The sequence below is a fragment of the Phragmites australis genome, chromosome 8 (genome assembly GCF_958298935.1).
Source record: "Phragmites australis chromosome 8, lpPhrAust1.1, whole genome shotgun sequence".
NCBI lineage: Eukaryota > Viridiplantae > Streptophyta > Magnoliopsida > Poales > Poaceae > Phragmites > Phragmites australis.
In genome coordinates this window covers 3,109,259-3,120,136 of record NC_084928.1, presented here as the reverse complement: position 1 = coordinate 3,120,136, position 10,878 = coordinate 3,109,259, and the positions used below count along the sequence as shown (strand labels likewise).

Below are 10,878 nucleotides of genomic sequence, written 5' to 3'. Positions count from 1 at the left end.
TGATATTCGTCGCATTTGTGAACCCTTCTCGGCTCTTTTTCTTGATTTTTTAAAATAATATTAATTTAATAAAAAATTATAAAAATATTATGTACTTTCAAAAAATTAAAAAATAATAGCCTATTGGCTGGCAACAGGGACATCTCGGCTATTGGCCTGCCGACAGGGCTTCTGTCGCCAGGCTAATTACTGACAGGTTTAAAAATATATATTATTTTTACAATTTACTATTAAAATACTATTATTTAAAAAACTCTTTCTCTGCTTGTGTGCTTTCAGGGTGTTGTGCGCACCGTGAGGGAGAGGTGCCGCTGACACACCGGTTGTGTGGTTACTCCAACCTCACGCAGCCGACCATCCATTGACTCTCGCCTCCCTCAGCGCCATCGCTTGTACCTTCGCCCGTCGAGCCGGCCGGCTACAGCCTGCACAAGGGCCTCGGTGTTGGCCTCTTCATCCGATCCGCCACCTTCGCCGTCGGCGGCTAAGACAAGCGCGCGCGGTCTCCTTCCCCGGCGAGTGCCTGCCTACGGCGCGCCACATCCTTGCCGACCAAAGTTCCGATCGTACGAAGCAGCTGGAGAAGTGCGGGGAAATTTCGTACGGCGACGCAGCCAGGCAGGTGGTGTCTTTGTCGGGCAACCGTCCTCAGGGCGCCGTGCTCCAGGTATTCGATGAAATTCCTCACCGAATGCATGGCGTGGGTGCAGGCAGCGGTTGAGGGGCTGTCGTGCACGGGTAGTAACACGATTGACGAAGAGCAGCTGGGCGCGGATAGTTCAATGTGTATAGGGGATGACATCGCAGACAGAGCCCGTAGCACCGTTGGGTTGGCTTTGCTTCCAGCAGTCTGACTCATGCGCTCGTTGGAATGCTTCAAAAGTCAGGTAACTGTCTCCTTTCATCCCAACTACACTCAAATGTTTCTTTAAACGCTAGAATGGAGTAATGTCACCTTCACAAGGCTGGAGATGGTTGGTTTGGTGTCATCATTAAGCAAAATAATTCGAAAGCCAGAACGTTCTGAGTTGGTTTATTCTGTTGAAAGTTCAATGCAAGAATGAACCTCATCTAAAGTTTAAGCAAGAAAATGCCGCTTCATTTCCCAAGAACTTCTTGATTTATTTTTAGCTACTTCTGCTGGAAGCCAATTTCTTACAAGGCAGGCAACCAGATACAATCAAACAGTCATGCCTCAGCCGTTCTTTTGTGTTTCGTGGAACAATGCTCAGTGCTCGTTAAGCTGTGAATTACATGTAACATCTCCAAGGAGCCAGGCCCCTGTTACTCTTTTAGTTTATGTTTGATACTTCGCTTTGCTCACTTGACATATTTAATCTGTGGTCCCAATATCAAGCTAGCTAATCGTTTAGGGTTTATACTTCATCATATAGTTAGTGGTTCAATACTGTGTGCTTTCTCTCTTATTAAATAAACATAATATCTTATGTAGCAACAGAGGTGCCTTGTCACCACGTATGATTTGAGGTAAGCCTTCTATTCTAGTGACATTTTCTTTTAGTTCTCTATATTATGTAGTTGATTGGCTGTTCTCCTTCTAGTACGTTAATATTGATATAAGACGTTACCTGAGGTTCATACTTTTAAAATGAGAAGCCCTACTAATCTGATTGGGAAATGGGACAGATATGCTAGTGTGGAGAACATTGTATTCAGGCGGTTGGTGGCTGTCCTAATTGTCTGGAGTTTGATTTGTTTTTTTACCAACCCTAGGTACCGTGTTATTCATCATCAACATATGTTTTACTTTCCCTACAATTGTCTGAAGCATGTTGAATTGCTGATTTCATAACTGTTTCCAGTACTCTTTTCTTGATTTGGTTTGGTTTAGCAGACATAAGGGTATCACTTTTTCAGCATTATGTTTACTTCACAACCTATGTTTTTCTCCTTTTCATGTTGAACTGCAGTATAGCTGCAGTATTGCTAATTTCCTAGATGTTGCCAATCCTCTTTTCTTGATCTTGCTTATTGGGTGATTTCGATTGCATTTGTTTGGTCTGGATGTGTATCTTTTTGGGTAACTCTTTCATCATCTTGTATATTTGACAGACTTAAGGGTACCACACTTTCAGGTTACATTTGGATCATAATCCATGTTTTTTTCTTTTTCGTGTTGAGTTACCGTATTGCCAATTTGCTAGCTGTTCCAGTCCTCTTTTTTGGCCTTGCTTATCGGGTAAATTTGTTTCTATATGAGTTGGAAGTACTATATTTTCGCTCACTCTTCCATCGTCATGTATGTAAGTATATTTAACGTCAACCTGCTATTCTCCTGTTCTTGTTGGATTGCAGTATCGCCACTTTCCTAGCTGGTGCTGCTTATTGGGTCATTTTGTCAGTTTATGTTTGGTTTGGATGTGTACTCTTTGGGTCAATCCTCCATCATTGTGTATCTTTAACAAACTTAAGGGGATCACTCTTTCAGCGTTATTTTTGGATCGCAGTTGACCAAGCCATTTACCTATTACTAAGTTGGCTTATATCTAGAGAGAGTGACAAGTTGTCCCAACACTATAAGTGTGAATTGGATCTTCTGGACAGGGATTCTTGAGCACTACAAGATAGCATGTTCGGCTGAGGATATTATAGTAAACAAAGTCGAACACAACTCAAATTTGCATGTCAGCACGTCTTGGTATTCTTTTGGCCATCACCATCAGTCATGAATGAAAGTCACCGTGTCATGTCATTGCCTTGTCATCAGTTACCATTGCAACAAGTTTCATTTCCTTTTTCTTCAATTTACTACTTTGACTTCCAAGTGAAGCCTATTGGGAACCTGAAATGATCAGGAAACTGTGGCTGAAATAATCTTATGATGTTACATATTAGAATACAGAAAACGTACATCTTATATATGTAGCCTAAGCAGCCTAACTCCAACCACAGAAGCATCTGCATTGCCATTCTCCATACTAAGGCATGGAAGGGGCTATCTTCAGTTTGACTGAGGGTGCGGTGAGGAGTCTTCTGTGCAAGCTTGGCTGCCTTCTCTCCCACAAAAGTTGGTTGGTACAGGGCGTCCATGGAGAGATGCAATACATCAAGGATGAGCTCGAGAGTATGAATGCCTTCCTCCGCACCCTTACTATGTCAGAGGGCCATGACGATCAAGTGAGAATCTGGATGAAGCAAGTGAGGGAGATTGCCTATGACGCCGAGGACTGCATTGATGAGTTCGTCCATCATCTCGGCGAGCCATCAGAAATGGGCTTCCTTCGACGGTTAATCTGCATGCTTGGCACGCTAGTCTGTCGCCGTCGAATTGCCATCCAACTACAAGAACTGAAGGCCCGTGCCAGGGATGTTGGTGAGCGGCGCTCACGTTACGGTGTAGTGCTGCCAAAGACCGTACTTGGAGGAGGTAGCCCACAACTCACCAAGCATGCATCTCTTCACCTTGATCCACAGTTGCACGCTCTCTTTACAGAGGAGGCTCAGATGGTGGGCATTGATGAACCAAGGAATGCACTCGTAAGCTGGCTGATGGAAGATGATTCCCGGCTTCGTGTACTGGCCATTGTTGGATTTGGCGGCCTCGGCAAGACCACGCTGGCAAGGATGGTGTGTGAGAGCCCAACAGTGAAAGGTGCTGATTTTAACTGCTGTCCCTTGTTCATTGTGTCGCAGACCTTCAACATCAGGACCCTGTTTGAGCACATGATAAGAGAGCTGATCCAGCGGCCACACAAGGCAATGGCAATAGCGGGAGGCAAGCATGACCATTTCATAGATGAAAACTTGGACAGAATCGAAAGGTGGGAGGTTGCAGTACTGGCTGAGAAGCTCAGATGATATTTACAAGACAAAAGGTACGTCAGCAGTTTTTGTAATATTTCGTCCCTGGTGGTGAACCATTATAACATTTCTGTTTTGGAAAATAGTCGAATTTACCGGTATATTGTGTGAAAAGTTCAATATAAACAATGGTGTGCCTTTTGAAGGTAGAGTTACTCCTAATTTTCTATAAGACGTAAGTACGATAATAACCTAGAAATTGAATCCTATGCTCTACCCACTGTGATGCCTGTCAGGAAAAGGCAGAACATACATATCCTTCCCTGTACCTGGATTTGATTTGGCAGAGCCAACTGCCACGATGTCACCTTGTTCTTTTGTTGCCGGTATCACTTTTTAGTTGCATGCTGTAACTAAACTGTCATAAAATGTGATGTGAAATTTTGTATTGTCTAGTCAAGAGAAAGGGATTATATATTTTTTTCATGTTTTCCATTAGCACGTGTAATGATCATATGCCTCTTCCCCTTAAAATTAAATCAAGTCGTAGCTACCTATAACTATAATAGTTCTGAATATTGAATTCAGATGCGAGGTATGGAAAGTTAGCAAATCCGATTTTGGCATTGTGATGGAGAAATGATGTGTCAGATTTTATATGCTCCGTTTATTATTTATGAGTTGGAGAAGTCCACTATCTAGGACAAGGTAAATAAGTAGCCAGATAATTGACAATGTCCAATAGGAAAGGAAGACCTGCACGCAGAATAATGAATGAGTAGCAATCAACCTTTTTCTTTGCAATTCTTCCCTTTTTTGAGTTAACCTCTTTTTTTCCCACAGGACCTAAAAGTAGTATGCTTAATCTACCATCATCATCATCATCATCATCATAAAAAACTTTAGTTATGTAAAGAAAAAAGAAAAATAAATAATTTCATGTTTGTAGCTATATACCTAGCTTGTCCAGTTCCCTTATGTATTTTTTCTTCTTGTAGGTACATTATAATCCTTGATGACATATGGACCATATCAGCGTGGGAGAGCATCAGATGTGCACTGCCTGACAATAAGATGGGTAGCAGGGTTATTGTTACAACGAGGAATGAAGATGTGGCCAAAATATGCTGTTCTCGTCCCCATGATTGGATATACAAAATCCAGCGATTATCAGATGCTACATCACAAGAACTATTCTTCAAGAGGATCTTTGGCTCTGCAGACAAATTACCAAATGATGAGTTGGAGGAAGTATCAAATTGCATCTTGAAGAAATGCGGAGGCTTGCCTTTAGCAATAATGAGCATCGGCAGCCTTCTTGCAAGCAAGACTAATAGAACCAAGCAGGAGTGGCAGAAGGTTTGTGACAACTTAGGCTCTGAACTTGAAACCAATCCTACTCTGGAAGGTGCAAAGCAAGTCTTGACCTTGAGCTATGATGATCTACCCTACCATCTGAAGGCCTGCTTCCTATATCTAAGTATTTTCCCTGAAAATTATGTGATCAAGAGGGGACCTTTGGTGAGAAGGTGGATAGCTGAAGGTTTTGTTAGCCAAAGGCATGGATTAAGCATGGAGCAGATTGCGGAAAGTTACTTTGAAGAGTTCGTGGCCAGAAGCATTGTGCATCCTGTGAGAATCGATTGGAATGGAAAGGTGAGGAGCTGCAGAGTTCATGATATAATGCTAGAAGTCATCGTCTCCAAGTCACTTGAGGAGAACTTCGCATCCTTCTTATATGAGGGAAGCACATTGGTTTCCCATGACAAAATCCGTCGCCTCTCCGTGCACAGTAGTAACAAATTGGTGCAAAAAACAAGTACCAGTGTATCTCATGTTCGCTCCTTCACAATGTCAGCTTCTGTCGAGGAGGTCCCATGCTTCTTTCCGCAGCTACAGCTGCTAAGAGTACTTGACATGCAAGGCTGCAGTTGCTTGAGCATCAACGCTCTGGAGTGTATCTGCAATTTTTTCCAGCTGAAGTACCTAAGCCTCAGAAAGACCAATGTCTGCAAGTTACCGCGGCGACTAGGAAATCTGAAACACTTGGAGACACTGGACATTAGGGCAACACTTATCAAGAAACTACCAGACAGTGCAAACAACCTCAGTTGTATGAAGCATATGTTAGTTGGGCACAAGGAACAACTTACAAGGACAGCCAGCGTGAAGTACTTAAGACCTTGCTCAGGTTTGGAAATGGCTCCTGGGGTGATCAAGAACATGGTAGCTCTGCAATCGCTTGTCCATATAGTGGTCAAGGAGCAGTCTTCGGTGCTGCGGGAGATCGGACTGCTGCAAAAGCTAAGGAAGCTTAATGTTCTCTTCCGCAATAGGGAAGTGAATTGGAAGGCATTTGTCGAGTCTTTGGGGAAGTTGTCGAGCTCTCTTCGCTCACTCTCCATTCATATTCTAGATGAAAAAGAGCATAGCTCATCACTGGATATTCTAGCTTCTGTGGAGTCACCTCCTCTACTCGTGACTAATTTTTCCCTCACGGGCAAGTTGGAGAGACTACCGCCTTGGATATCATCACTTCGAAGTGTGTCCATGTTTACTATTCGTAAAACTGGACTACATGCCGGAGACATCAGAGTTCTTGGAGACTTGCCAAACCTGCTCTGCCTCAAGCTCTATTACAAGTCGTATGCTGATGACTGCATAGTCTTTCCCATCGGTAAATTTGCAAAACTCAGTATGCTGGTTATTGATAATCTGGAGAATATTGATATGGTGCACTTTGAGGAAGGTTCAGTGCCAAATCTTGAGAGGCTGACATTATCATTCCTGCGAGAACCCAAGGATGGGATCTCCGGTCTCAATAATCTCCAGCAGCTGAAGGAGATAGAGTTCTTTGGTAACATCATATTGTCTGTGGTGAATAAAGTGGCATCATGCGTGAAGACACATCCAAATCATCCAAGAGTCATAGGTGACAAATGGAATATTGTAACTGAGTACGCTTAAGTAGCAAAACACTAGGCAGCATCTATCAGAAGCTCGATAGATTTTAGTGTTGAAGTACTAGCAAGTTGGGCATGCATATTCGACTATTCGTTGAGACTAGTTCGTATGGCTCATTTTAAGAAACACAATCGCTTATAAGAAAAAATGTGCTATAGTCCATTGTACAGTTGCAGTTTAAGAGTACGTTAGGAAAACCCATTGTTAGGAAAACCCATCAGTACGTGAAACGAGGCTACGACGGATCAAGAAACTTAGCCCGACTGAGGAAAACATCTCAACATGTTGTTTCTTCGAGTGAGAACTCGGGTCTCTTGGTAGGATGCACATCTACTCAGGTATTTGGGTGTTCCCAAGTCATCCAGTTGGGATTTTAGGTCTTCTCTGGGTAGCTCCATGAGCATCAGGGTAAGGACCTCTTCCAAGCATGAACTCCAGGTCAACCGATAAGCATCATCCCAACTTCTCGAGATTTCGAGAAGGTTGGGGAAATTTTGGCTCTCCATACAACGGGATGATCGAAATTTGAACCATCTCGGCAGAGATTTCGCGTGGTGATGAAAAAACCTTTCTTCCTTTTTGGCAAAAGATCACGATGACGTTTTCAAACTAAGCATTTGTCGGCGTTGTGCACCAACTCTCCTGGGATTTCGTACTAATAGCCCCTGCATGTTCCGGAAGAGATCCTGAAAATAAAATGTGATGAAACCCTGGCTAGCTTCAAGTAGTATTTGGAATCGCCGCGTGGGGCAGTTGAAGAATCGCCAAGTCCACTTGTTATTCTGTATACTGTGCTTATGAATAAAAACTTATTCTTTTGTTAGTCAAAAACCAAAAGGAATGTAAATGAAAATAAAGTTAAATTGCAATTATGTAAATGCGAAAGCGTAAAGACAGTAGAAAGAGTAAACTCGGCACAAGAGATTTTTATCCTGTGATATCGATGGCATCAATGCCACCCTAGTCCACGTAGGAGCTCCACCAAGAATATGCTCCCGGTCGGCACCCGGTTATGGCTTTTGAGCCACTAAGCCACCAAGGCAAAGTCTCAAGCCGGATGAGTCACCAAGCCACCAAGGCAAGGTCTCACCTCTAGCCTCTCTTCCGTTCTCTTGCTGTCGTGATCACTTTGGAGCTTGAGCCACCAAGGCAAGGGTCTCCGCGTCCCCGTACATGTGCCTTGCCGTCACTTCACACCAAGTTGGAGGGTCAACAAGCTTGAGCAACTCTAGCTCAAGTTATCGGCAAGTCACCAAGACTCCAAGGCGTCGGCATACCTCTTGGTACAAATTAGGATCACTCCTTGATCTCCTCTCAAAACCGTAGCACCTAGCTACAACTCTCTCTAGGCCTATAAGCAATTATCAATCTCTAATCTTGTGCTTAATTACCTTAAATGATTACTTTAAGCACTCATGTGTCTTGGGTAGAATGTGGCTAGTCGTGCTTACTCATGGTTAGCATAGGCAAATGAGGTTTTGTTTAATAATGTGAATAATGATGATTACTTTGGTAAAGGTGCTTAGTCTGAGATAGTAGTGTTTGGGCAAGTTTGGCATGATGATTGGCCTGTCGATGTGTTCCAGGAAAGAATGTTGGCTTTTTGGATAACTAGTTATCTCCCTGTGTTGGATGATGGTGGTCTTACCCAGACCATGTTAAGGACTGGTTCGTGGAGCGATCACCCATGAAAACAGTACAACCATAAGCCTGGTATGGGACAGGTCTAGCCGAGTAATTCGCTATCCTCTCAGTATGGTGAAGATTATTTGGTGGTACGAAAATGGAAGGTTGTACTTCCTAGAACCATATGGAGCAAGAGGGGGCTTCTAGGGTGGAGGGTGTACTCCACTTATGTACGGTGATGAAACCTCAGCGGGTCGATATGTGCTGAGAGAGGCGTTGGAAAGGTTTTTTAGTGGAATCTTGGCCGCACACCTCAGAAGTGTGTAAGTGTTTGATCGACACGGGCAAGAAGGAGGACACGTCTTGTGGGTAAAGTGTACGACCTCTGCAGAGTGAAAACTGATATATTAGTCGTGCTCACGGTCATGAGAGGCATGGACTCCTCATATTATTAGTCGGGTGGTTCTCAGGTTGGTTTTGAGTTGGATCTGGTGAATCATAGTGATGGGAACTGTGATTCAAGTTAGCTTTGTTTAGAGGTGATTGGAACCTCGGTTGGAGGGCAAGATGGTCGGAACCTTGGTTCAGGTCTTAATAATCATTCACATAGAAAATAGAATGAATTTACAACTATTTTATTACTAAAATAATATTATACAAATAAACCCTTGAGTTAAGCCTATCTTAACTTTTAGCCCTCATGTCATATTTTCCGACACTTCCTGAGTATTCTATATACTCACGCTTGCTCTCTTTCCCATGATCTTGTTGCTGCTCAGAAGGCGAAGACTTCCCAGAAGATAGAACTGAGTTCTAGGCAAGCGACTTTTTGGTCGATTGCCTGTGGAGTTGGGCGTTGTGCTGAGTTTTTTCCGTTGCTATATAATCTTCTTTTAGACCCTTAGGTCATTGATGTAATAAAGTAATGTTGTAATAACAGATATTGTGTCTGCTACTCACTTATGACGTCACTACGTGTATGTAACTTGATTCTGACATACATATAGTTTACACTCGGTTTGATCTTAAAACCGGGTGTAACAAGCATATACTTGATAAATATGTTAGTTCTATTGACTATATTGTCATTAATCACCAAAATCACAGTCATACCCTAACAATGTTCTGCTACAATCTTCCTAAGGACATGTTCACTACAGGGTGCCATTCGGGAGCTATAGCTTAAGTGGTTGCTCTAACGTGGACTAGGGATAACGTTTATGCCATCGATACACATGATAAAAATCCCCTGTGCTAAGTTTGCTCTCTCTACCATCTTTATGTTTCTGCATTTACTTCTTGCAATCTATCATTGCATGTTTAACTTCATAGAATAGTTTGTTAGGATTGGCTATAGGTTGCAAACCTTTGAACAATAGAGTAGACACACTAGATGGACCTAGAGTATATTTAGATAGAAATTTATATAGGTTTATCTTGTGAAGTTTTTTAAGCTGATTAGTTTTAAGTGTTCTAATTCATCCCCTCCCTCTTATGACATCATCGATCCCTTCAATTGGTATCGGAGTCTTGTGCTCTTGATAAGGTTTAACCGCCTAGAGTTATGACGTTCGGGGTAAGGATGGATACCCATAGTGCTCCACTTTTCGATGTCACTCACTTTCCCCGTTAAAAAATCCTAATGTCTACTTATTTGCAAGGCAAATGTTTAGATGTTTGGAGAGTCACTGAGGAAGAGATGAGACTACATATCACAAACAAGGAGAGGCAATTAGATGCTTTGGCAAAGAGTATTCTTTTATCATCTCTATGCACTTCATGAATGCACATGATATTTGGACTAGTCTCATTGAAATACATGAAGGCACAAAGGATGTGCGTAATAAAAAATATCATGTGCTAGTTACTAATTTCAATGGCATCAAATAATTTCCCCATAAAAATGCTAATAAAATGTACTCGCGTTTGAATATTCTTGTTAATGAGATAAATGATCTAGGCTTGACGCAAATTGAAGATGATCAAGTGGTGAGAAGAATACTTCAAACTCTTTTTTCAAAATACAAGTTGATAGTCTTCGTCATCTATGACAGGGGCGACATCAAGAAGATGACTTCAAGCTAAGTAATCGGTAATGTCATTGCCCATAAGATGACAATGAACATGAGGGTGGAAGCTTCTCTCTCATCTCACTCTAAGAATCTTGCTCTCAGAAGCAAGCAAGCACCATGCTCACTCATGAAAGCGAAGATGAGGAGATAAGAGTAAGAGTCAAGCTCAAGCGAAGATGATGGTGATAAAGATAAAGAGAGCTATGAAGAAGACAAAAAATGCACCTAAAGTGATGAAGAGATTGATCCCAAAGTTGCCAAGTTCATCTCACAAGTGGAGAAGAACATTAAGAAGATCAATACCAAGATTGATCATCCAATCTCTATAAAGACTGTCACATCCCAAGGCGTTAATTACGTAATTAAGTATGCATAATCATTATGGCATTGATCTTGGTGTAAGAACAATCCGAATTGTCATGCTCTTGGTCATGAGCATGCTTCTGTCCATTTG

At 42.2% G+C, this 10,878-nt stretch overlaps 1 pseudogene; it reads left to right on the top strand.

Moving 5' to 3' along the window:
- Positions 1–266: 266 nt before the first annotated feature.
- LOC133926284 (disease resistance protein Pik-2-like) lies at positions 267–6,929 on the top strand (annotated as a pseudogene).
- Positions 6,930–10,878: the final 3,949 nt, after the last annotated feature.